The sequence below is a fragment of the Mus caroli genome, chromosome 5, assembly GCF_900094665.2.
Source record: "Mus caroli chromosome 5, CAROLI_EIJ_v1.1, whole genome shotgun sequence".
In the NCBI taxonomy this organism is placed as follows: domain Eukaryota; kingdom Metazoa; phylum Chordata; class Mammalia; order Rodentia; family Muridae; genus Mus; species Mus caroli.
Window position 1 is genome coordinate 105,137,511 of NC_034574.1, and position 24,987 is coordinate 105,162,497.

General features: G+C 52.7%; 1 long non-coding RNA gene across 8 annotated transcripts; it reads right to left on the reverse strand.

Annotated features, from left to right (window-relative positions):
• Positions 1-250: 250 nt before the first annotated feature.
• Positions 251-16,189, reverse strand: LOC110295346. Of its 8 annotated transcripts, none has more exons than XR_003836729.1 (7): positions 15,555-16,189; positions 15,247-15,302; positions 15,001-15,160; positions 11,174-11,322; positions 7,937-8,887; positions 7,601-7,698; positions 251-7,273 (listed from the first exon to the last, which is right to left on the reverse strand). It is a non-coding gene; the product is annotated as an uncharacterized LOC110295346 (long non-coding RNA). The 8 variants fall into 8 exon arrangements; XR_003836728.1 differs by having other exon boundaries at positions 15,001-15,124; positions 15,255-15,302; positions 15,555-16,188; XR_003836730.1 differs by having other exon boundaries at positions 4,559-7,273; positions 15,255-15,302.
• Between the last annotated feature and the right edge of the window lie 8,798 nt (positions 16,190-24,987).

Sequence of the window (24,987 nt, forward strand, 5' to 3'; positions counted from 1 at the left end):
GCTCTATTTTCTGCACTGGAGAAGGGGGCTACACCCCAAGATGCACACGTGGAGAGGTCAGTCTTTCATGAGCTATTCTCCCTTCTGTGGGTTTTAGGGATCGAACATGCCATCGGACTTGCACAGTGAGCCTTTTTGCCAGCTGAGCCATCTTGCCCCAATCTTGGCTCACCAGCAACTCGGCTCGCCCAGAAGTCCCACTGATTGATCCTCCCCCATGACAACCCTCTCCCTCATAAACCAGTCACTCTCCAGTGTGTGTCGGTTTTAATATCAAAATGGCATCTTACACAGAGGCAGCTACAAGCATGAAAACCAAGAGCCCGTAACTGTGGCTGGACCCATGGAAGATCTACATCTTTTAATCTGCATCAGGTTTCTAGGGCCCCACGCTCAGTCTCCCCCAGCAGGAACAACATGGAACAGACATCTTTGCTGAGATGGTTATAAAACAATGGGTTCCCTAGACAGATTCCAGAGTGGCTGCACTAGAGCTCCCAACTTGACGACAGGACCAGGCTTTCCTCGCTGTCTCCAGCCCCACCCTCGGGGAGGAGCCACCGAGGCTCCTCCCTCCAAGCAGGCTCTGAGCTCTTCAGACAAGAGGCCAGTCCCGCACGCACAGGGTCCTGCTCAAAACAAGCCTAAAGTTGAGTGGAATTAAGGGGCAGGGGCAGCCCAGATGCAGGCGATTAGAGCGAGCCTCAGGGACTCCGTTTTCTCGAGTTATAGCCTCTCTTTTCTCTACCGTCTCTCTCACTCTCATGCACACACACCACCACCACCATCACTGCCAACACCACCTATCTCCACATCTTCTGGAGGAGATGCACACTACCGGGGCCTGTGTTAAGTTTCAAGTTCCTCGTTGTCCCCTCAGTCCCTTGCTTTCCGGGGATCTCTCACGATCCCCAGTGAAGGGTGGAGCACTATGAACCCCGCTCCTCTCCAGATGGACCGAAGTGTCTTCCCAGCTACCAGAAGTTCTGGTGGTTTCTATAACGTGGCCAGCGCACAGGGCAAGCTCCTCCCTGCCCCACCTGGGCTGACTCGACCAAGGCAGCCTGAGAACTCTGGCCCTGCCCCCTTCTCTCTCAGGCCATATGATGCTAGCTAGACTGGCTGGCTAGCAGGCAGGCAGACCCCAGAGATCTGTCTCTATTGTGCAAGTGCTGGGATTACAATTACAGACTATGTCTGGCATCCCAAGGAATGAAGTCTGTCTTTTACAGCCAACGAGGCCTGGGGCTTGTCACATCCTGAGCGTCTCACTTTATACACCTCCCCATGAATCTTCCAGACTCTTGTTTGGTTGCTCTCTAACCCTAAATCGAGTGTGGCTTGTTCCAGCCATGCCCTCCCTGCCTGTCAAGGTTTAGCTGGCATGATCCCCCTTCAGCGAGCCCTCTCTGCCTACCTCGTCTTAGCTCTCCTGATCCCTGCCCCCTTCAGTATCCCGGGCCCACCACACATAATTACAGCCACCAGGGACCAGTTACTGTCCCAAACTAGGACGCTGTCAGGCCTTCTGTGATCAGGCTTCTGCTCAGTTTCCGGAGCAGAGTCCCCTGTGCAGCCTCTCTCAGGGCATTGTTGGTGAAATGTGGAAGATTGGCCATGAGAGGGCAGCAGCGAGTACGTACAAGCCGTACCTGGAGGGTAAACCCACGTTCCTACGGGGTCTCTCCATTTCCTCTGTGGCTCAGGTCCCTCCGTAGACTCTCTGGCATCTCTCCAGTCAGTCCTAAGCCCGTGGGTAAGCAGTTCTCACAACAACAACAGATCAGGCAGCCTGTCCTTGAACCTCCAGCCTTCTAGGCTCTGGCTTCCAAACCACTCAGTGAAACATGCTCTCTTCTCTTGCCCACTTCAACCTGGTGTCACCCTCAGCTCCACAAGGGTCCTATGGCCTCATGGCTTTCTGCCCCTGCTTCCAGAGGACTTCCCCTTGCCTTAAGGGTTCCTAACTCCCTGCCAGCCACACTCCCTGCCCTCTGCACACCTACCCTGTGTAAAAGATCTACCTTAGAAGACTTGGAGGTAAAGGTCGAACTATTTTACTCTAGGGTGTAAACGATGGAGAATGTATTTCTATCTGGAGTTTGACGTTGTCATAGGGCCAAAACTCCGTAAGTCTCCTAAACAAGGACTCCAGGGAGGCCATGACCTTGTGCTCAATGAGTCCATAAGTAACAAATTGGGCCCATCAGACAGGTGTCTTAGGCTCCTATATGAGCTAAGAACTGCTTGCAAGAACTGACGCTGTATTTTACAGGAGCTAACGGCCAATGCAGATTGTAAGGCTATATTGGATGAAGCCAGTGGCCACACCCATGGAAGGTTGGCTGTAAGTCTGGTCCCACCAAAATGCTCAGTTGACAGTATCCTTTCTTCTGGGCTGAGCCACACCCTAGTCCGGTTAACACTTTGATTGACATTTGGAAGTTCTGACCCAGACCGGTCACGTGTCTACTCTCACTAGCTACATCCTCCCCATAGCAACCAAGCTCAGAACCTCCGCCCATCCCTCGCCAGCCACGCCGCCATCAACCAAGCCGTTAGTGGTAACAGGGAGAGGAGTATGAGACCTGTTAGTCAGAGAGAAATCCACAGCCATTCATTTCTGCCGGAAGGAACAGACCAGAAAGGCATACATTAGTCCAGAGGAAAGGGTGGTTGGTTCAAAGGAGCCTGGAGCCCCGCGGGTGGGCGGGGCTGGCTGCTAGTGGTCAGCCCCTGGGGCAGCCAGGGAAAGGCAGGGATTAGCTGGGGGAGAGCTAGAGTTAGTGCAAAAGAGCCAGAGGTTAGCCCAGAGAGGCCATGAGCCTACTGGAGGTGAGGCATGAAATCACCCCCAGGTGTGGCCCTGGCTTAGCAGCTGGCGGGCTCTGGGGGAGGCTGGCTGGGGCAGGGGCATGGATATAAACCGAACAAGGAGCTGGGGTGACTTCCCATCAGCCTGTGGGCTTCTAGGATTCACTTCCTGGCACCCATTTGCCCCTCCCATAAGCCCTAAGGGCCCGTAGAGACGCTTCCCCGACTGTGCATCAGGACAACTGGCAGCCTGTCCTCTCTAAGTGTGGAGAGAGTGTTTCTAAACACTTCCTGAGGGAAAAAATATCCTCACACCTACTTCCTGTGTGAAAAATGATCCCAAATAGACTTCCAGTTTGAGATTTCCGCCTCTCTCAGTGGGAAAGGCCTGGCTAGTTGACCGCCTATGTGGAGAACCTTCTTACTGGTCATCGGCCATCTCTTCTCAGGCTAGGAGAAAGGCCCTCTCACAAACTTCCTGATGCCCTCTCTCCTCGGGCTTCTCTGCGCTGTGGTGTTTCAGGGAAATGGCCCCTCACATGCTTCCTGCTTAGGAAACATGTTTATAGCTCCCAGGTAAGGCTTCGGGTTCAGACACACACTTTGAGCTCCTGTACAAGATGGCCAGCCCCTGATGTTCCTACCCTTCTCTCCCTGCCCTAAATCACAGAGGGCCCCAGCTAGGTAGGGCCCAGAATTGCCAATTCTAGAGCCATGGGCACCACAATGGTTCCCACGAGATCCCCTGGTCCCATCCACTCCTGGTGGCAACCAGACTTGTGCACAGAGGAGAGAGGTCATGCTCGGAGCCCAGCGTCCCACGTCCACAGGACAGCCTCCTCCTCCTCCTCCTCTGGGCGTCACTAAATACGGCTGTCCCCTGCCTCAGATCTGGCCTGGACAGCCTGGGGACATCTGCTTGCCAAAAGGAGGGACCAGCCCCCAGGAAGCCCAGAGCTCGGCAGGGCTGGGTTAGTAAGAAGAGAAACCAGTTAGTAGGGCCGGGTTAGTAGCACAGCACCAGCAGACACACACAGGAGCCACTAGAGAGAAGAAGGCAGCGGGGTGGCCGTTAGTTAAGGGGCGGCAGGGTGCAGAGTGGGGTGCCCCGGGGTTAGACAATTAGTAATCAAAAGAGCTGCCTATGGGAGAGAAAGCTGGCAGGGGAGAAAGATAAGAGACGTTAAGGACTCAAAGCACGTGTCTGCCCCAGGTAGAAGGGTCTGTGTGCAGAACACCCGAGATCAGAGAATGGACGTACCACCGAGTCCCCCGAGGCCCGCCCTCAGCGTGTCTTATTCCATTTTGAAGTCCCTGCCATGCGGCAACACCTCGGTCACCTCACCACGGGCGGAAGTAGAAGGGTCCCGTTCCGCCAGCAGGGAGCGGCAGAGTTGGTGAGTCTCTTAGCATACCCTGTCCCGCAGGATGGGTCTGCACATAGATCCCAGCCCCCAGGCAGGGCCTTCCTGAGCCTTGTCCGCGTCCCAGCCTCTGGGAAGGCCCCTGGCCTGCAGAGTTAGTAGGGTTTGGCTGCTGCGGGGTTAGTAGGACATGCTCGGGCCAGGTTAGTGGATTAGTCGGTTGACAGAAGGCCAGGCATCTCGTCACGTGCCACAGCGTCCTGGCCGAGCCCTGGGTTGGTTAGTAGGTTAATCACACCATGCAGCCTTCCCCTTTCAATCCCCCGGCCCCCAGCCCCCTGCCCCCCACCACAGGCCTCCTGTCCCCACCAACCTGGGCATGGGGCCTGACCAGGGCAGGGGGTCTGCCTCTATACCCCATCAACACCCACCGTAGGAACCAGGTCTGACCTCAATGACCCCATGCTGGAAGCCCAGAGCTTCCGTTTCTAGGCTGTGGGTCTTGGAGCTCCACAGACACTTCAGATCTGCTAAAAATGTACCCAGCTTGTCCTCAGTGCAAACCCCCTGCCTGGTTGTGGCCAGCCTCTTCCCAGAAGGATCTCCTCATATGCTTGTGCGTGCGCACCAGCACACACACACACATACACGCCAGCATCTCACCACAACCCCACCACCACCCAGAGCTGCTGCCCTTGAAAATGAACATCTCTTCCATCATCAACTCCCGGGTCTCTGGCTGCTCCCACCACTGGCCTCCTCTACAAAGAAGGAACTGCAAGGAACTAGCCTGAGTCCTAAAGCAAAGCTTGGACTCCCCCAAGCCCCACCCTCCAGCATCTCTTTCCTCCCAGAGGACAATAGGACATCTGAGCGCACTTCTAAAGCCTAATGCTGTCTCCCAGCATTCTATATGTTTGTTAGGAAAATAATTCTGTAGCCAGAAAAGACAGATAATGTCTCATTCTTCTGTCCCAGCCTGAGTGTCTGAGGTGCCCATTAGCACTTTGAGGCTCTGAAAGGTCCTACCCTGTATTTGACCTATTTGAATTTTGCTTTAATTTCTTTCCAAAAGCACTCAGTCAAGCCATACCTTTCTCATCCTCCAATGCCCCAGTGGGGGTCAGCCTGACTAGGAAGTCACTCCCTCCCTCGTGCCAGAGCTGGCCTCTCTTGACTGCCTATTGTCTAATTCTTCCTGGACACAGCTTCTCTCTGATGACTACAAAGTTGCAAATGTCTGAGGTGCATAGCTCCTGTATTTCCCAAGATGGCTACACAAATAAAAGAACCAGGGTGGGACCCATAGTCTAGCAGGAAACAAGGTTCATCTCCTTCTGGAAAACGTGGCAAGCCACAGAAACCAAAGGTGGCCACTGCCCCAGACTGGTCAGCAAGGCAGACCTGAGTGGCCCAGCCAGAACTGCCTCTGAATCAGACTGTATCCAACCCAGATGAACCCTCATCTAAACTCCCTACACTCCCACTGAACAGAACTGTATGGCGCATCTGCTGAGTGCCCAGCACTGAGTCAGGAACAGGTCCGCCTGAGAGCTGCCTAGGCCACCAAGAGAGCGAATGGCCCACATGACATGTGGAAATCAAAGCTGGTAGAGAGACAAGGGGGCTTGTAGAGGGTACCCTGAGACCTGAGCTGGGTCTGTACTGGCTGCAGCCACCGTGTATGTCCCTAAGACAACTGGTACAATGCCAGCAACCCTGTACCCATCTTATGTTTGTCTGTTCCTTCCTATGTGAGGAACTCTGATGGGGAGACTAGCTGCTCATGTCTGTGAGACCACCCTGTCAGAGTCCCCCCTCCCCCGAGAGGCACAGGCTGAATCTCTAGGCCCTCTGTGAAGGCACAGAGAGACAAGACCACCAAGGATGTGCCTAAGCTCAGATGAGGTCATTCGTAAGCCTGGGTCCTGAAATGGCAAGGCCGTCATGGACAAATCCCTGGAGCCTCGCTCACTCACTCTGGACACAGAGAAAGGCCCCGTGAAGACATAAGCTACCGCTGGCACCTTGGTCTTGCTTTGCCAGCCTCATACCCTGTGGTGTGAGTCTCTGGGGCCAAGCACCACAGGCCAGGACGCAGAATAAGCAACTGCCCCACCCCTACCCCAGTCAAGGGATTCCTGTTTCTAGACTGTCCCAAGGAAGGCCATACAGTGCTCCGTTGCTGGTTGTAGACCCTCCTCCAGGACTATGACAAGAGATGAAGAACGGACAGGTTATACTGGGCACTGGGCCCTGAGGAGGGAGTATGTGCCAGCCTCTGTCCCTCCGCAGCTATGCAATATGGATTGGGGTACAGGCTGGGCACTCCTATGTCCTGGGCAAAGCCTTTGTAACTGACTGGGTGCAGCCCATTCTCCAGTGACTGGAGGAAGCTGGAGCTATGGTTCTGCCTGTGAACCTCCCTACTAGGTCTCCTTATCTTAGACCATCCCCTTTCTCTTTCCAAGGTTCCTTCCTGTGCTGAACAGCAAGCACAGGGGCTAGCCAGGCTCCTCCCAGACCAGGACTGGCTAGCTGTCCTCTTCCTACAACCAGCAGGGAGGTAAGCCTCACCCCAGGAAACACCCAAACAGACTCATCACTCAAGCAGCAAACAGACAAAAAAAGAAAAGGAATGGAAAAGGAAAAAGAAAAAAAGAAAGAAAGAAAAACAGACAAAGACAGACATTGGACTCCTCCCCATCAGCTCCTCCTCCAAGCCCATGGAGTCCCTGCCCTACCCACAGGTCCTTTGAGACACCAACCTGTGGCCAGGAGGGGGCCTAGCTCCACCCCATCTCCAGAGACTGGAGGATTCCAGTCCATATGGGATGAGGAGAGGCCTCCAGTGCCCCCCCCTTCTAAGCTGCAGCCTCCTCCCCCCAACCCTCTGGAGCTGTCCATGAAAGACAGGGTGACTCCTAAGTAGTACATCTTCCAGGAATGGCTCTTCTTCAGGGGGGTTCCGTCTCAGGTACTGGGAAGGATAGGGTCTTCAGGGAGACAGGTTGCTCCCCAGTTCCAGGAGGTCAGAATCCAAGGGATCTCCAGGGCTCCAAGACAGATCAGGGTCTGGAGATGCGCAGAGCTGTCTGGGAGAGGCACAAGGAAAGAAGGTGAGGGCGCCCCAGATGCCCTTAGTCTATGTCCTGGGCTTCCAACATACAAACATACACACGGGGCAGGAAGCACAGCTTGGGACACAAATCTGTCAGATTAAATTTAGACAGGAAGTGGTAAAGGAACCAAGAGGTGGGGTTCACTCAAAAGATCAGCACAAAGCCAATGTCAGGTGGCCCAGAGTGACCGCAAGAGGCCAGAGTCTGAGAAGGGGTGGAGTGGACTCAGCTGAGACCCTGTGTACACCTACACCCCCACCCCACACACGGACGCAACACCCCACAGGACCGAGAGCTCACCCGCTTGCTGAGCTGTAGTGATGCATTGTCATACTTGAAGATCACAAAGGGTGGGGCCATCTCTCTGGCGTTCACCTCTGGACACCCAGCAGCACCACCTTAAAGATCAGGTTCATATCTGTGTGAGATGACGACCCCTCCCCCTGAGAGCCTCCACTAGAGGGGGTTCAGATTGTTCTCATACTCCCCTACTGACGCCATGCACAGCAAACCTTCTGCTTCAGGTCCCCCCGCCCCCCAGGCCCCCTCAGAGACAGAAGAGCTCTGGTCATGGGAGGGAATATGAGACAGAGTACCAACCACCCTCCTAAAAGGAAGCATACTTCTCACCCTTACCTGACATCATTACATCATCGACCTCATGGAAGGCCTAGATCCTAGCTCCTCCCCCACACAGACATCAGTGGATGACTCTGGAAGACAGAAGAGCCAGCCCCCCACCCCCCCACACACACAAGATGCACCCCAGGAGATGACCATGCACAAGCCCTGCCTTGGCTCAGGAGCCATCTGCCTCCTCCTCCTCCTCCTCTGTCACCTAGAGCATTGTGGGTTCTTGTGTGACCCAGGAAAACTCAAAGTAAACTGGGCAGATAGGGGACAACAGAGGGGGGGGCGGTGCTGGATAGAGGGGGATCTGGAACTCTAAGCCTAGAACTGTCCCGGCTACTGGAAGCCTGTGCCTCCCTCTGATCCCTGCCCTGTCCCACAAGGGAACTATAGTGGCCATTCAAGGCATGGTTGAGAAATGAAAGCAGCCCTCTGCCTACCTCAGTCCCCTCCTTCCTGTGACTCCCACAACAAAGAAACAGGTGGCCAAAGGGTGCAGGGCTTGTGTGGACCACTGCAAGTCACCAGGGTGGTGGAAGAGAGAAAGGAGTGCCTGCATTCCACACCAGGACTCAGGTTTGCTCTTTCCTGACAGTCATGCTACATCTGTCCTCCAAACCCCGAGCCAAGGAAGGTGAGACATCTCATACCTGCTCTTAGAGCCTCCTGTCCCAGGATCCTGGAGGATCCTGAGTGGAGGAACCCTGAGGAGGTTCCCCTGTGTCTGCAAGCCCAAGGAGCCTGTTCAAGCTTACAAACGACATCTTCAAGAGCCAGAGTCACAGGACACCCATCCTCCCTCCCATTGGGGATTCCAGAGCTGCCCCTTTCTCAGCGTACCAGCAGAGAGCAGGCGGGCTGGTGAAATGATACTTATCTGCAAGGCTACTTTGCAGGCTAGTCGTGACCTTTCCCAAATCTCTCCACTCTTCCGTCACCTGGGAAGCAGCAGGAACTCTGTGAACAAACCCACAGTGACCCCGTCACAGGGTGCAGACCCTGAATCCTGGTCATTGTGAGGACAGTGGAGGTTTCCAGGGAACCCTAGTTCCAGGGTCAGGCTGATTCAGTCTCATAGTGTAGAGAGAAAGCTGTGGCTTTGTTGGGAGCGATGAAAACCAGGGTGAGGCTGTGGCTCTCCAACCCCACAGGCGCATCACCTGTGACTCTGAGCCGTTATTCGGGAAACTTAGCCAATTAATCGGTGACTTGAATTCAGAACACAGGCCTGTGCCTTAGGGTTTCTATTCCTAAATAAAACATCATGACCAAGAAGCAAGTTGGGGAGGAAAGGGTTTATTCAGCTTATACTTCCACACTGCTGTTCATCACCAAAGGAAGTCAGGACTGGAACTCACACAGGGCAGGAAGCAGGAGCTGATGCAGAGGCCATGGAGGGGTGCTGCTTACTGGCTTGCTTCCCCTAGCTTGCTCAGCCTGCTTTTTTTGTTTGTTTGTTTTTTGGTTTGGTTTGGTTTTTCAAGACAGAATTTCTCTGTTTAGCCCTGCCTGGCTGTCCTGGAACTCACTCTGTAGACCAGGCTGGCCGAATTCAGAAATCCGCCTACCTCTGCCTCCCAAGTGCTGGGATTAAAAGCATGCGCCACCACTGCCAGGCTCAGCTCAGTTTGCTTTCTTATAGAACTCAGTACCACCAACCCAGGGATGGCTCCACCCACAATAGGCTAGGACCTCCCCCATTGATCACTAATTGAGAAAATGCCTTACAGCTGGATCTCATGGAGGCATTTCCTCAACAGAGGCTCCTTTCTCTGTGACAACTCCAGCTTGTGTCAAGGTAACACACAAAACCAGCCAGTGCAGCCCCTCAGCAGAAACACAGACTGCATTTATACTCAGCCATCATACAACCCTGGTGGGGACACACCCCAGGTAGGAAATATGGGTCAAATTAAAATCCCTAAGGAACAGATGAGATGTACCACCACACAGTGGCATCAACTGGGCTGTAAAAAGGATCTGGTGATTGACAGACCCTGGACAAACCACACAGGCCATGCTAAGAAAAGCCAGACCCAGAGCTGGGTGTGGTGGTGCCCTTCTGGAATCCCAGCTTTAGGGAGGTTGAGACAGGAGGGTCATGAGTTCAAGGCCAGCCTGGATTGAATAGTGAGATGGCTATTCTCTCTCTCTCATCTCACTAAGAAGATGAGTAGTGGGTGTGGCCAAGTTTATACAAAATGTCCAGAAAAGGACAATAAGGAGTAATACAAAGTATCTTATGGGTCTCCTTGGCTTGGTGTGGAATAGGAATGGATTCCCAGGCTTGGGCAATCTCATGGGAGCAATTGACATGCAACAATGTCATTAAACAGAACCGCAGGGCCTGGTGACTGTAATCAAAATCTCTGGGCTGTACCCTTGAAACAGGAGTGTGGCACTGTGTTTAAGCTGTACAAGAAAGGGCTGGGTTACTGAGAAAGGGCAGGACCAAGGGACACACTCCTGATCTACAGTGGGGTCACAGCCACTGGCCATCTGAAGGCTGAGCCTAGGAGGGGACACGTAGGCAAGAGACACTCAGGCATTTCTTTTGCTTTGGGGTTGTTTTTAAACTTTTAAACATGTTTATGAGTATGCGTGTTTTGCCTGCATGTATGTCTGTGTACCCTGTGTGTGCAGTGTCTAAGAAGGTCAGAAGAGGGAGGGAGGGTCAGATCTCCTGAAAATGAAGTTAGAGACAGTTGCAAGCCACCATCTGGGTGCTACAAATCAAACCTGGATCCTCTGCAAAAGCAGCCGGTGCTCTGAATCACTGAGCCATCCCTCCAGCCCCTGGTTTTTGACTTCTGTTTGTCTATTGCTTGCTTGTTTTGAGACAGAGCCTCAAATAGCCTGGGCTGGCTTCGAGCTCACAACGTAGCCAAGGTTAACTTTGAACTTCTGGGATTGCAGGCTGGTGGTACCACATCCAGCTCCTGTTGTGCTGGGGCTCAAACCCTGGGCTTTCTGAATGTTCGGTAAACACTCTACCTGTCCCAAGCACATTATTTTGTACCCTAACTTAAAAACCAAGCTAATCACACATCTGTGGGGGTTGTTTTCTACAAAAGATATGTATGTATGATGAAAGGACCAGAGCTGAGAAGTTCATGATCAGAAGTTGTGAGGCCTGTGGACCTGGCTGGTGGCTCTGCCCCTCACCCCCAAAAGCCAAGACCAGGAGCCCCTTTGGAAACTTGGGCAAAAGACTAGCACCCATGAGACATAGATCTCTCCTACCTTGAGGCTCAGAAGGCTCAGTCCCTGTGTTAAAACAGAGCCAACTTGGTAACAATGTTGGCCTCCACTGCCCGGCTCCCTGCTTCGCCCCCAGGTACCACTGAGACAGATCAGCCATGTCCGTGTGATGAGAACAGACGGAACTCCAGCTATCACAAAGAGAAAGACAGGAATGAAAAGTGGGTATCCAGGACCAGCCACACCTTGGCATCACCACAACAGAGCTCCTCAGAGAGCCCTGAGAAGGGCACGGGCACGGAGCCCAGAGAAACCCATCATGACTTTGCACCTTGGATTTGTCTTTCTTTTTTGAGACAGGGTCCTACCATGTAGCCCAAGCTAGCCTCGAACTCAGACTCCCCCTCAAACTTGAGGTGATCCTTTCTCGGTCTCCCAAGTGCTGAGCTGAGCCTCAGTCCCCTGTCCACGGAATGAGTGTGGCATTGTTTTCACTATGAGTGTTACGTGAAGTGACAGGATGGGCCATCAACGCTCATACCATCGACTAGGTGGTGTGGTGGTTGACTATACAGCACACTCACACCGCCCAAGAAATGCACATGATTCCATTCCTGTAACAGTGAAGAGCTGCCAGGGAGATGGCCGAGGGCTGCTCTTGAGGTCCCTGGAGTTACTCTTTCTGCCCGACCTGGGGATAAAATCTCTGCTCACATCTCGGAGGCAGATAAGAGCCACTGGCACAAACTGTTTCAGGAGGCTCTGGTGCTCAGAGCTCCAGAGGCCCCCAGGAATGCAAGTGTCAAGATCTGCAGGGTACTCGGGCACTCGGGCAGGAGACAGAGCACAGAAGAGGACACATGGGGCCAGAGAAAAGCAAAAGGCAGGAGAAGGGAAGCCAGCTAAAACCATCTGGGTTGTGGTCCCCATTCTACAGAGGAGACTGGAGCTCTGGATACAGAAGGGGAATGAGAGAGACCCACAAACGCTGCAGACATCCGAACATTTAATGTGTGTCAGGGTCAGCTTACTGCAGCTACATTCATAGCCTCCAAACGACTCGTTAAGTCCCTTTTAAGGGACAGGTGGCACTTTAAGGGACAGGTGGCAGCGTGTCACTCAGAGGAACAGGTTAGATTGAGGTTTGAAACCTGACTATGGTCTAAATTGATGGATGTGACCTTTGTATCTATTTTCTCGCCCCATTGATATCTAAGTGCAAGGGTTTTTTTTTTTCTTTTTCTTTTTTCCCTCTGTGAGAGAGAGAGAGAGAGAGAGAGAGAGAGAGAGAGAGAGAGAGAGAAGATCCCATGTAGCCCAGACTGGCCTAGAACTTGCTAAGATGACTGTGAAGTCCTCCACCCAGCTCCCAGCTTTGCGCAATTTATCTTCCTTACACCAGGATAAGCTAGGGTTTGTTTTTATTGTCTCCTATGCCTCGGGGACACATGGTCAAAACTCTCATTCCCCTTGGCTCCTCCAGAGGGGCCACCTGGCACCAAGAGGAAGAGGGGACACCTGCCTCATCAGTGCAGAAAAGAATGAGAGACAGATGTCACCCTCAGCCAGCTGGTGCCTCTGAGAATCCTGACTATTGTTTCTCAGAAGGACAAATGAGCCAGGCCTCAAAAGCGGGGGTGAGGGTCCCCTGGGAACAGAGGACTGAGCCGCAAGCTATTCACCAGCCCATTGAACCTGCACAAAAGGCCGGGTGCCCCAGAGGTGTACTGTCCCAACAGCAGAAGGTCACCTAGAAGGGTAGCACTGTCCAGAGGCACACAGCCAGACTAAAACAGGTTCCACACGAGTGAGCTGGCCCAGCAAGTGTGTTACAGGGTCTGCCCTCAATAAGGTGGCTGACCCTGGTTCACAGCCAACAGCCCTCCACCCCCAAGAACATGGCCCCACTCTACAGCTGAAGAAACTGAGGCTGGGAAACGCCTGACTTTGATATGGCGGGTAGGATTGACACAGAGACCTCTGCTCTCAGCCCTCTCTCTCTCCATCACAACTCCAATGAGTAAACTTGAAGAGGTTTTGGTGTGAGCTGTGCCAGGGGAAAGCAATCTACCACAGAATAGGTTGATGGGGCGGGGGCGGAGGCGGGCGGGGGGGGGGGGCAGCAAGAGGGAAGTCTCTGGTGAAGCCCTCCACCACAGTGAGCCTAGAACTTTGTGAAAATAGGGTTTTCTCTTATTTCTGTCTTTTCCAAAGCTGCGCAATTCTTGCTCTTACTAAATTTAGGAAGGTGGATTTCAAGGGGGGAAAATGTACCAAAATTATAAATTTTAAAAATTGAGGTAGGGTGCCATTATGTAGCCCAGGTTGGCCTTAAATGTATAATCCTTACCCAGGTACAGGTACAGTGGGTGATTATAAGCATTCTTTTAATCCCAGTGCTTAGAAGGCAGATGCAGAACTCTGAGTTCCAGGCCATCCTAGTCTAACATAGTAAGATCCTACAAAAAACAAAAAAAACAAAAAACAAAAAAAACAAAAAAACTGCCTCAGCTTCCCAAGTGTTGATGTCATCTCAAGATGACAGGCGTGAGCGGCCTAGCTTTTGCATGATCTCCCTCCTTCCCTCTATTCATCCCTCCTGTCCCTCTTTCTCCCTCTCTCTTTTTGTTTCTTACACAGGGTCTCACTATACAGCCCTGACTGGCTTAAAACTCACTTTGGTAGCCTAGGCTATTCTCAATCTTGCCATCCTCCTGCCTCACACCACCAAACCCTGAGACTGCAAGGACCATTCCTGACCAACACTCATTTTTCTATGGTTGTTATAAGAGGTTGTCTTCAACCGACTGGAAAAGCTCTTTGGGACGCTGAAAATGTCAAATGTACACCAACACACACACACACTGTTATGGGATGGGGAGAGGGTAGGCTAAATTTTCTGCAAGGTCAGCGCGTAGGGCAGACTTCAGACCCATTCTCAACCGCAAAGGATATAAAAAGACAGATTTAGGGTGTGCAGAGGTTAAAGTTGTTAACCCAGAATTCTTTCAATAGGGTTAGGGTGAGTTCAGTGTTTTCTCACAGCATGGAGCAGATGGGTTAGCCCCAGGAACCCATTTGCCCCGCTTCTGAAGCTGGGGTGGGGGGCAGTTCTCTGGCCCAGGGGACACCCTTCCCCCCCACCCCCAACCCTCGCTCCAGGATCAGGAGCGATTCTGAGCACCTCCAGATGTGCAGCCCCGCCCTAGATGTGCTGATGCAGCGCGGGGCCACGTGGCGGGACATTGGCTCACTTGAGGGGAGCCCCGGGAGTGTGGGGTTACTCATCCTTGCCCGTCGCTCTCCACACCCGGAGACGCCTCCTGGGAACAGCGCTCTGGGGAGGCACCAAGGCTGCTCCCAGCTCAGCGCGACGCTGGCGCGGAGAAAAACAAACAGGCTTCCAGCTTCCAGCAAGTTCTCTCTCTCTCTGCCCTCGATCCCTTAGCCCCTCCCTGCAGCAGGTGGGGGCGTTTTCCTGGCGCGACTCCTCTCCGCAGTGGGGTGTGCGCGCCAGCGATCCCCGACGCCTGGAGGCCTGTGCTCGGGAGACTGGGACGAGAGTGGGGAGGCAGGGGTCCCCGGAATCCCTCTGTCCAAGAAATAATCTCGTTCGCGTCCTAGATGAAAGAGGTCTAGACCTTTCCCTCTCAAACCCCCAGCTTCTGCAGAGAGTAGTGTCTCAGAGCCCAGGAGGGTTGAGAAACCGAGCTAATGAGTTCTAGGGTCACCCCCACACCGTTTTAGAGATGCCTTGTGGACTTCAGAGTCCGTCGTGTCAAACTCAAAAATCTTTGGCTGAGTGACCTTGGACAGGCCGCTAAACCTCTCTGGACCTCCTTTTTCTTGTCTTTAAAATGGGTTCTTACCACCTCGCGGGACTGTTGTGCCAAAGCAGTGACTCCCCAAGGATATGCAAACAGCATCCAGAGCAACGTCGCAATGAGAGTGCAGCGATCCCCTGGGTTTGAGGCTGCGCTGGACGCCCCAGGTCTGGGATAAGGCCCATAAGTGGAGGAAGGGTAAGGGCTGGGCGTGGGGAGGAAGGGAGTCAGAGAAACCACCCGCTACCCCACCCTCCATGCCTGGGCGCAGTCCCCATCCCAGAGAGTTACCTGCTAACCTTGTGGGTTGGTGTGGTACCGGAGTCCCCACGCCCATGTGCATCTAGCTGTGGGGGAAGGGAAGGGTCTTTGTTCCCCCTCAGACCATAACTACCAGACCCTGAGCATCCTCTGTGTTTCCATCCCCATGGTCCATCCACTGGACCCTCACATCTGGTCATTGCGGGTTGGGAGCCCCGTCACACACTCTGCGCGGGCCACCATTGCCCTGGGACTGTGGGACACCCCACCCCCACCCCATTGCCCTCCCTAGGATCAGGTGCGCACGGCGGGGAGTGAGAATGGCGACCCCGGCTTACCTCGGCTCCTCCTCGCTCCTGCGGCTGGAGTGCAAAGGGCTCTTTGTGCCCAGCTCTTAACAGAACTGGGGGAGTCCTCCCAAGCGCCTCCCCTCGCAAACTCCTCCCCGCTCTGGTCCGCAGCCTCCCTCCCTACGGCCCCCCAGCGCAGCCGGCGTCGTCTTCGCGTTTACTGCAGCGCCCATGAAATTTTAATGCAGGAGCGGCTGGCGGGCGGAGGTGCCGCACCCGGCCTCGGGCGTGGGGGTGGGGTGGGGCGCACGGACAAGCACCCATCTTGCGGACCGGGAATGGAGCAAAGAGATGTGGGGTGCACATCTCCCCGGCGCATCACAAAGGGGCTACTGCGAGCCTCAGCCTCAGCATCCCCCCCTGCGGCGCTGCCATAGCAACGCTGGCCAGTGGAGAGGCGCTGCGACGGTCGGAGGCGCGATCGCGGACCTGGCGCCTAAGAGAGAGGCACTGCCTAGAATCCCAGAAGAGGACCCGGTATCCGTGCTTGGCTCTCAGGGCCAGGGCGTGGTTGCCCTGTTAGGAAGAGTCCTGGTCAGGGCGGCGGCAAAATTCGAACCCAAGTCTGTGGCAGAGGTCTCTAATTTTGGCATCTGCTCTGCCTGCACTCCTTGGCACCATCACGAGCTTTACAGGGATGCTAAAGAGTCGCTAAAAGCCTTGGTTCTGTAATGCTCCAGGCCAGCGCCATCCACACCTTTGAGACCATGATGTAATTGTCACCTCCTAAGCCCCAATATAGTGCCGCTGGATCAAAACCTGTGAAATGGGACCACCAGTGCCTCTTCCAGTTGAGGAACCCCTGTGCTAGAACATTCCACCTACTGGTCCTCAGCTTAAATGTCAGCTCTGATCATGCCCTTGACCAGATGTGGCCGTATGGGCATGGGTGTTTCCCCAAACTGATTCTCTATCCTCTTCCAGTCAGGGGGTTAAGTAGAGGAGAGGCACCCAGCATAAGATGGCCCTTGGGCCCCAAGCTGTTCTCTTCAATAAGCTAGCTCACCTTTTGGGATTTTGTTTGTTTTGTTTGTTAAACTTTTTTTTTTTCCGTTTTTCCCCCTTCCCTTTCTCCCTCTTGCTCTGGCTCGGCTCGCTCCAGCCCCTGCTCTTTCCAGCCCATAGGTTTTTATTTGTTTCTCATTACAGATGGTTGTGAGCCACCATGTGGTTGCCGGGATTTGAACTCATGACCTCTGGAAGAGCAGTCAGTGCTCTTAACCACTGAGTCATCTCACCAACCCACCTTTCATTTCTTTTTTTTTTTTTAATTAAAACATTTAGTATGATTGGGTGGGCACACCGTCCACAGTGGGCCTCAGAGGACAACAGAATGGTCTCTCTCACCTCCCACCATGTAAATCCAGGGGGTGGAACTCAGTTGAGGTCAAGCTTGCCAGCATGAGATCTCCCTGGCACGCCCTTACTGCTCACATACGGGGGGGGGGGGGCGGGTGAGGGCTACACACAGCCTCCGTGAGGGACCCATGTAAGATTTAAACTCATGCTTCCAGGTTCTGTCGTCTTCACACCCTTCTCTCGATGGTTCACAGTGTCCAATGTGCCAGCTGGAGGCCAACAACACAGGATAACTGGGAGAACCAACACTGCCTCGGACACTTCCCTGTCAGGGATGCTCCTCTCACACAGGCTGGTTAGAAAGCCAAGCGCTTGGTCCCGATTCCTAGAACAGAGCAGCTGACCTTGGCTTCCCCTCCTGACCTGCCCAAGATACAAGCCAAAAGGTCACAGAGCTCAGCAGTGAACTGGGACGGAGCACACTGGTGGCCTCGTTCTTCTCTGAGAATTCCAAACCATTCATATCAGCTACTCATCTCCTTGCTATAATGGAAGACTGGACCAGACCAACTTAAGGAAGTAAGGGTTTATTTGGGTGGTCTGAGAGTGCAGTCCAGCATGGTAGAGAAGGTATGGCTACAGGAGTGTGGGGTGGTTCGTCACCCTGCATCTGCAGTCAGGCACTCGGGGCTCAACTCACTTTCCTCTTTTTAGTCAGTCCCAGAACCCAGCCCACAGGATGGAGCTGCCCACATACAGGGCGGGTCTTCCCTCCTCAGTCTAACCTCTCTGGAAACACCATCACAGGCACATCCAGAGGTGTGTCTCCCAGGTGACTCCAAATCCAAACAAGCTGACCCTGACCATGAAGATGAGCTATCAGCCATCTTTCTCCTACCATGTTCTTGAATCCTCTACCAGTACAGTTTTCAAAATCTCTCTCGGGAAAAGACTGAAGGCAGGTGCCTTACTTCTGCACCCATCTTAGTTCTTTCAAATATCGTAGTGTCTGGAGACGTGAGTATGGTGGAAAACAACAGTGCACACCATTTCGGGAGGCTGTGGGCTCCATGTGGCGTAGATTGCTCAGCACTGATAGACTCTAAGTGAGATGGAAACGGAATGATGTAAGAATGATGTAAGAAGGGGGCGGGTCGAATGTCCAGATGATGTAAGAAAGGGGTGGATCCAATGTCCAGATGATGTAAGAAGAGGCAGGCCCAGTGTCCAGATGACATAAGAAGGGGTGGACCCAATGTTCAAATGATGTAAGAAAGGGGCGGATCCAATGTCCAGAAGAAGGGAGCAGGCCCAATGACCAGATGATGGAAAGAAGAGGGCAGACACAACGTTGCTGATGTAAGGGGGCAGACACAACATCAAGCTAATGTAAGAAGGGGGGACCCAAAGTCCAGCTGATTAAGAAGAGAGTGACCCCAGTGTCCAGCAGACTCCCAAACCAGCCTAGGGTTGCTTGGATGTCCTCTGTCCCTGATTCTCCGTCATGAGTTCATTCTTCTGCAGATCTTTTACCACCTTTTGTTTATTTGCTGAAAACAAAACGGAGTGTAGCATCCTGCCCTGTCCACCCCTCTACATGGCACATTCTCGCAGCTTCTGTGGGATTGCACACAGCCTGGCAGTGAGGGTAGGAATCCCTCCCACCTCCCCATTCCTGTAACTCTCACCCCCCAGCTCATCACCTGAGAAGAGATAAGTGGACATGACCGGCAGCATCACCATGGCTGCCCACGGATCCCGTCTCCTGGGAGATGTTAATAGACACAGCTACCTTGAGCCCCAAGGGTCCATGAGTAGACCTCCCCCCTTCCCTGCCCAAGGTACTAAGCCATGTCCCCTGTCTGCCTTTCTTGAAAGTGACCCCAGCCAACTCCTGTTGAGTGCTGGTTGTCAGGGCAACAGGAAGAGGCACCATCAGGCTTCCACAAGATGCACTTGAGAATAAAGTGGGCACACTAATCTAGACCTGTACTCTTCCCCTGCCCTGTGTCTTCTATCCCCACCTCTTCATAAGAGGCACTGTAGGGCACCCCTAACTTGGCCAGTGAGGTCCAGGGAGCCAGGTATCTACACACTGCCCTTTGGATAAGCTGAAGGAAGCGTCCATATGCCTAGACTCCTTACTGGCCCCAGGCACAGTCCAAGAGAAAGCCAGGAGCAGGGAGTCACAGGGTTCTGTAGAGAAACGTGACAGAAAACATCCCCCACAGGGACAGTGGATTGTCCCCAGCACTGCCCAGTTCCCCCACTATGTGTCCATCCTGAGCCAAGAAGACCAGGAGCTACTGCTTAGTGATGGTGGCTCTACTTAGCACTTGCCCCCCTGGCACATGAGGGCCGCAGCAGACAAACCTCCTCCTACTGGGACCCACATACCAGGAGAGACATGAATTGAGTCACAAATGGAAGTCACCGTGATCACTGCTACCATGAAGGCAATGCGGGGGGGTGGCGGGGGGGGGGGGGGGGGGGGAAGCATGGTGCAGCCACTAGATCCTAAAGTGCTTACAAAGCTCCAGACACAACACCTCACACCAAGACTTCAAAATCTCACAGATAACTGCAGTAACTACTTTCAGGACTTTTAGCCTCAAAAAGCAAAAACAAGTCCAAAGTTAGGTCATTACAGAAGCAGACAACTCCAGGTGCTTTGTAGTGATCCATTTTCTATTGCCATAGCAAAATGCCTGAGACTGGGGGTGGGGGGCGGGGCTCATGCAGTTTGTGTAGATCCTGACTTCTCATGTGTATGTGTGAATGTGGTGTGTGTGCGTGTGCATGTGTGTGTGCATGTGCGTCTGCGTGCGTGCGCGTGTGTGTGTGTGTGTGTGTATGTGTGTGTGGTTTGTGTAGATCCCAGATTCTTCTCCTGTATGTGTGTATATGTATTGAGTGTGGTGTGTGTGTGTGTGTATGTAGATCTGTAGTATGTATGCAAGTGTTCACTGTGGTGTGTGAGAGTGTGTGTGGTTTGTGTAGATCACAGCTACTTCTGTGTGTGTATGGGTAGAAGCTGTTTTTAATGTTCATTGTGTTCAAATGTGGTACATTGCGTGTTTGTGTGTGTGTTTGTCTCTCTGTGTGTGAATGTAGATCTGTAGATTCAAGCTTCTTCTTTGTGTGTATGTATGCAAATGTTCATTGCGTGTGTTTGAGTGGTGACTGTGTGTGTGGTTTGTGTAGATCACAGCTTCTTCTCCTGTGTATGTGTGTGTGTGTGTGTGTATGTGTGTGTGTAGCTATTTTTAATGTGTGTATGTGTTCAAATGTGGGACAGTGTGTGTGTTTCTGACAACACTCACTCGGTTACATATCCTGGCTTCCCTGTAGCCTTAGCCCTGAACATACACCACACACATGCTACTCAGCACTTGAAGGGCCTGGCTGAGGCCTGCGGCCACTCCCTGTTAGGACCTGTAGCCTACCAACCTCTGCACACACGGTTGTGTGCTCTCTTTCCAACACAGTGACTGAACTGTGGAAAACAAGTATCACTTTCCTGCCCTGGTCCTCAGCATGAATCAGATCAGTGCATCTTCCCATTGGATTATGTCAGAGCATTTGATTTTATTTATTTATTTTTTTTATATGTAAGTACACTGTAGCTGCCTTCCGACGCACCAGAAGAGGGCATCAGATCTCATTATGGGTGGTTATGAGCCACCATGTGGTTGCTGGGATTTGAACTTCGGACCTTCGGAAGAGCAGTCGGGTGCTCTTACCCACTGAGCCATCTCACCAGCCTGCATTTGATTTTTTAAAATTGCTGTTTGAGTCACTGACCTGGGTTTCATTTAAAATAATAATAATTTAGGCTTGGACAGCATTCTCAGAAGCTTCTGAAACTGTCCAAAGGTTTCTATCATTTGTACTCTAGGTGAACCGGCATTCTCAGGTTTGACACTTAGAAAATCAAACTATTAATCAACTCTGAAAAGCTGAAGATGCCCTGGGTCCTGCAGGATCAGACGTCTTGAAAACATGCTCCTCTAAAGTGCGTTCGCTTCTGCCTCCAACAAAAAGTGAACTTTCAAAGAAGAAATGTTTTAAGTTAAAACAACTGGGGGCCTGAGGGATGGCTCAGTAGTTGAGATCTTGCAGAAGATCTGAGTTCTGATCCCAGCACTGATGCCACCTGGCTCACAATCCCTTCTAATTACAGCTCCAGAAGATCCAGCGCCTCCTTCTGGCCTCCTCTAACACCTGCACTCATGTGGGCATAACCCCCAACACAACACACACACACACACACACACACACACACACACGAGCGCGCGTACATGCACACTCACACACATGCATGCATGTATACGCACATACACACAGTCACACACATGCACACTCACATGCACACAAACACACGCACATATACATATTCACACACAGGCACACACATAGAGACACCAATTAAAAGTAAATAAAAATCTTTTAAAAATATTTTTCCATTTTCAGGGTAATGATGATATTGCATGTGTGTGAGCTCTCTGTGTATGTGCATGTTCACATGTTCGGGGTCATACATGTGCATAAACATGTTCACATGTATGTAGAAGCCCTAAGGTTTCTAAGCCCTAAGGTCAAGAATCATCCTCAATGGCCTTTCCTACTGACTCATTAAGGCAGGGGCTCTCAATCAAACTCAGAGTTCACTGCTTGCTCAGGGCATCCCTTGTGAGGCTGGAATTACAGACCAAGTGCAGTGTCCACCGCCCAGCATCTCCTGGGTTCTGGGAATCCAAACTTCAGTCCTCACCAGTGCATATCGAGGCCAGGGAGAAAACCTGGTGGTTACAGAGCTTGCTGTGCACTGGTGATGTCTCGTTGATGAATGCTTCCTTTGTATGTCTCTTTTATATATCTTTATATCCAGGATCATGTGCACATCTCAGATAAAAGGGTCGCAAGGAGGGGGAAGTTTGAGATACCCTGATGTGGACCACAGGTCTGCAGGTGGTGCATCTGGATCTGAGCTGCCTACATTGGCTGTGCCTTGGTGACCTGCTCCATACATCATGTGTAGCTCCATACATCACGTGTGTACCATCGTGGTGGGTGGCTGTCACACAGCGAAGCAGGAGGCATCGGAAGCTCACCTCCATCTTTGTCTCTGTGTGTCTCAGTGTCTCTGTGCCTCTCTATATGTCTGTCTCTTTGTCTCTGTTTCTCTGTCTCTGTCTCTCTCTCTCTCTGGAACTAACCAGGGTCTCCCCAAGTTAGCTGCATTAATTCATTCTAAGGATGCAGATCCCAATAACCCAACCACCCCTCGTCACCAGGCACCACGCCTTAAAGGACAACCCACCTCCTCCCAACACCACCTCGTGAACCAAACCCCACCAGATGTCAAAGAAGAGCTCTAGGACTCTGGCTTCCCTACCTGCCAGTACTCTGCCACTCTGTACACTGTGAGGACCTGCCCAAGTTGTGACCTACAGCCCCTGACTCAGCAACCTCATTCCAGTTCAGATCTGAGACCAGTTCTTGGTTCCCTGGCCTGGACGCATGGGCTAAGCTGCAGAGGCAGGTGCCATGAAAGGTTCTGTGTGCTCTGCTTAGCTAGGAGACAGTAATAGGGTACATGGCTTTTCTGTGGCCACCATAGTACCAATGTTTGGAAGGGGTGATGGAGGCCTCACATACACAGGAACACAATCAAATGTTGGGTGTTGCCATGGGCCTCTCTGGGCACAGTGAGTACAAATCAGAGATTTCTTTGGTTTCTCATGATCTTCAGAGCTGCTCACGTGCCTTGACTCGTGGTCCCATTGTCCCCTTTCTAGGCAGGAATTATGATGTCGATGGACGTGTCTGTTTGCCTTCACATTCCTAGCGATGTCCCCCGCCACACACATACATAAGGCTTTACATGGATTTTTGTGTGCTCGGGGTGGATACAAACCTGTGTTTATGTTTGAAGGAAAGACAGAAGTTGTCTTAGTCAGGGTTTCTATTCCTGCACAAAACATCATGACCAAGAAGCAAGTTGGGAAGGAAAGGGTTAATTCAGCTTACACTTCCACATCAATGTTCATCACCAAAAGAAGTCAAGGCAGGAACTCAAGCAGGGCAGGAACCTGGAGGCAGGAGCTGATGCAGAGGCCATGGAGGGGTGCTGCTTACTGACTTGCTCCCCATAGCTTGCTCAGCCTGCTTTCTTATAGAACCCAGGACCACCAGCCCAGACATGGCCCCACCCACAATGGGCGTGACCCTCCCCATCAATCACTAATTGAGAAAATGCCTCACAGCTGGGTCTCAAGGAGGCATTTCCTCAAGGGAGGCTCCTTTCCCTGTGATAACTTTCAAGCCTGTGTCAAGTTGACACAAAACTAGTCAGTTCAGAAGTCAGCCTCAGAAAACGTCCTTGTTGAATTAAGGCAGTGTCTCTCCCTGTCCACAGTTTTCCACTGCTCATGGACTTTTTAATTAGGCCAGGCTGGCTGGCCAGCGGGCTCCAGGGGTCTGCTCAGCTCTCCTTCCTCAGAGCTTGGAATACAAATGTTGACAAGCACTTCCAGAGTTCTTTAAGTGGGAGCCGGGGATGGAACTCGGGTCACCCTGCTGGCACTCTTTACCCACTGAGCCATTGCCACAGCCCCTCACTCTGTCCACTCAAAGTATCCTTCTGGCTCCCATGGACCCTGTGAGAGCCCCAGATTGCCTTTCTGCCTGCACAGCATTGGCTGATCAACTTCCACCCCTGCTTGCTGTGTAGCCTGATACCCATGGCTTCTCAGACACCTTGGGGAGCCTCCACCTTGCCCCTCCTTGTGCCAGTCTGTGCCAGGTTCCACATTTACCCAGACTGCACCAGGCTAAATATTCCAGGACAGCCCAGTGGACCAGCCCATAACACAGGCAGCTCTCACAACCCCTAGCAATCCCCAGTCCAGTTACACAGCAGCCCCTTTAGTTGGGCATCACAGCCTTTGGCATGTGAGCAAGACCCAGAAGGGCCAAGTGAAGTGCCTGGAACCCATCTCCTTCTGTGTACAGATGCTGCTGGGGCTGCAGACACTCTGCCTCAGGTCTGTCTTGTTCCCTTCCTCTGCCTTTCAGCCAGCTAGAGCCAAGTCAGGCCAAGCTTGTTCCTGGCTCTGCCTCTGCTCATCATCAAACTCTCTCTCTCTCTGTCTCTCTCTCTCTCTCTCTGTCTGTCTGTCTCTCTCTCTGTCTGTCTCTCTCTCTCTCTGTGTCTGTCTCTCTCTCTCTGTCTGTCTCTCTCTCTCTGTCTGTCTCTCTCTGTCTGTCTCTCTCTCTCTGTCTCTCTCTCTCTCTGTCTCTCTGTCTCTGTCTGTCTGTCTCTCTCTCTCTGTCTCTCTCTCTCTGTCTCTCTCTCTCTCTGTCTCTCTGTCTCTGTCTGTCTGTCTGTCTTTCTCTCTCTCTCTCTCACTGTGAAGTATAACTCTGAATTTCTTCCCCACTATTGTCCCATGGTTTAAATCTCTCCCTCCCTTGCACAGGAAGACCGTACTCGCCCATTCTCAGGAAGTATCATAAAGGACCTTAGACACAAATAGGCCCCTGTGCTGCAGAGTACTAAGCGCTGAGCCTTGCCCACGTGTGTATGCCCGTGTCTTCCATGCACAGTGCTCATGGTCACTCATCAAGCCTTTTTTTTTTTTACCCCTATCAGCAGGATTTGAGCCACACCTGCTCCGTGGAGGAAAGCCTAGGGCACCCAGGACTCACCCACTTCATTTAGTAAGCCCCACAGCAAGGCTCTCGGAAGCTGGGATGCTGCTCTCAAGAACAGCCACAGAGCCTCCCGTCCCCCCACCCCCACCCCCACGCTCCTTGTTGAGTCTCTCTGCCCTCCTGCTTTTGTGCGCCTGGAGCTGCATGCAGGCCTCTGTCCCTCTGACCCTGCCCTGTCCTCGTCTCCCCGCTGGCTCACTCAGCCTCTTTGTCCCTTTGTGTCTGGACCACAGAGAAGGGCAGGGCATGCTTGCCGCCTCCAGCGGGCCTCATCATCGTCTGCAAACAGTCCTGCAGATGCCCTGCACCTGCTCCTGGGCTCCCAGCCGCCCAGCAGGTGCCGCCCAGCCAATCGCAAAGCTACTGCGGCGAGAAAGGCAGAGGCCAGACCTCCAGCTGCTCC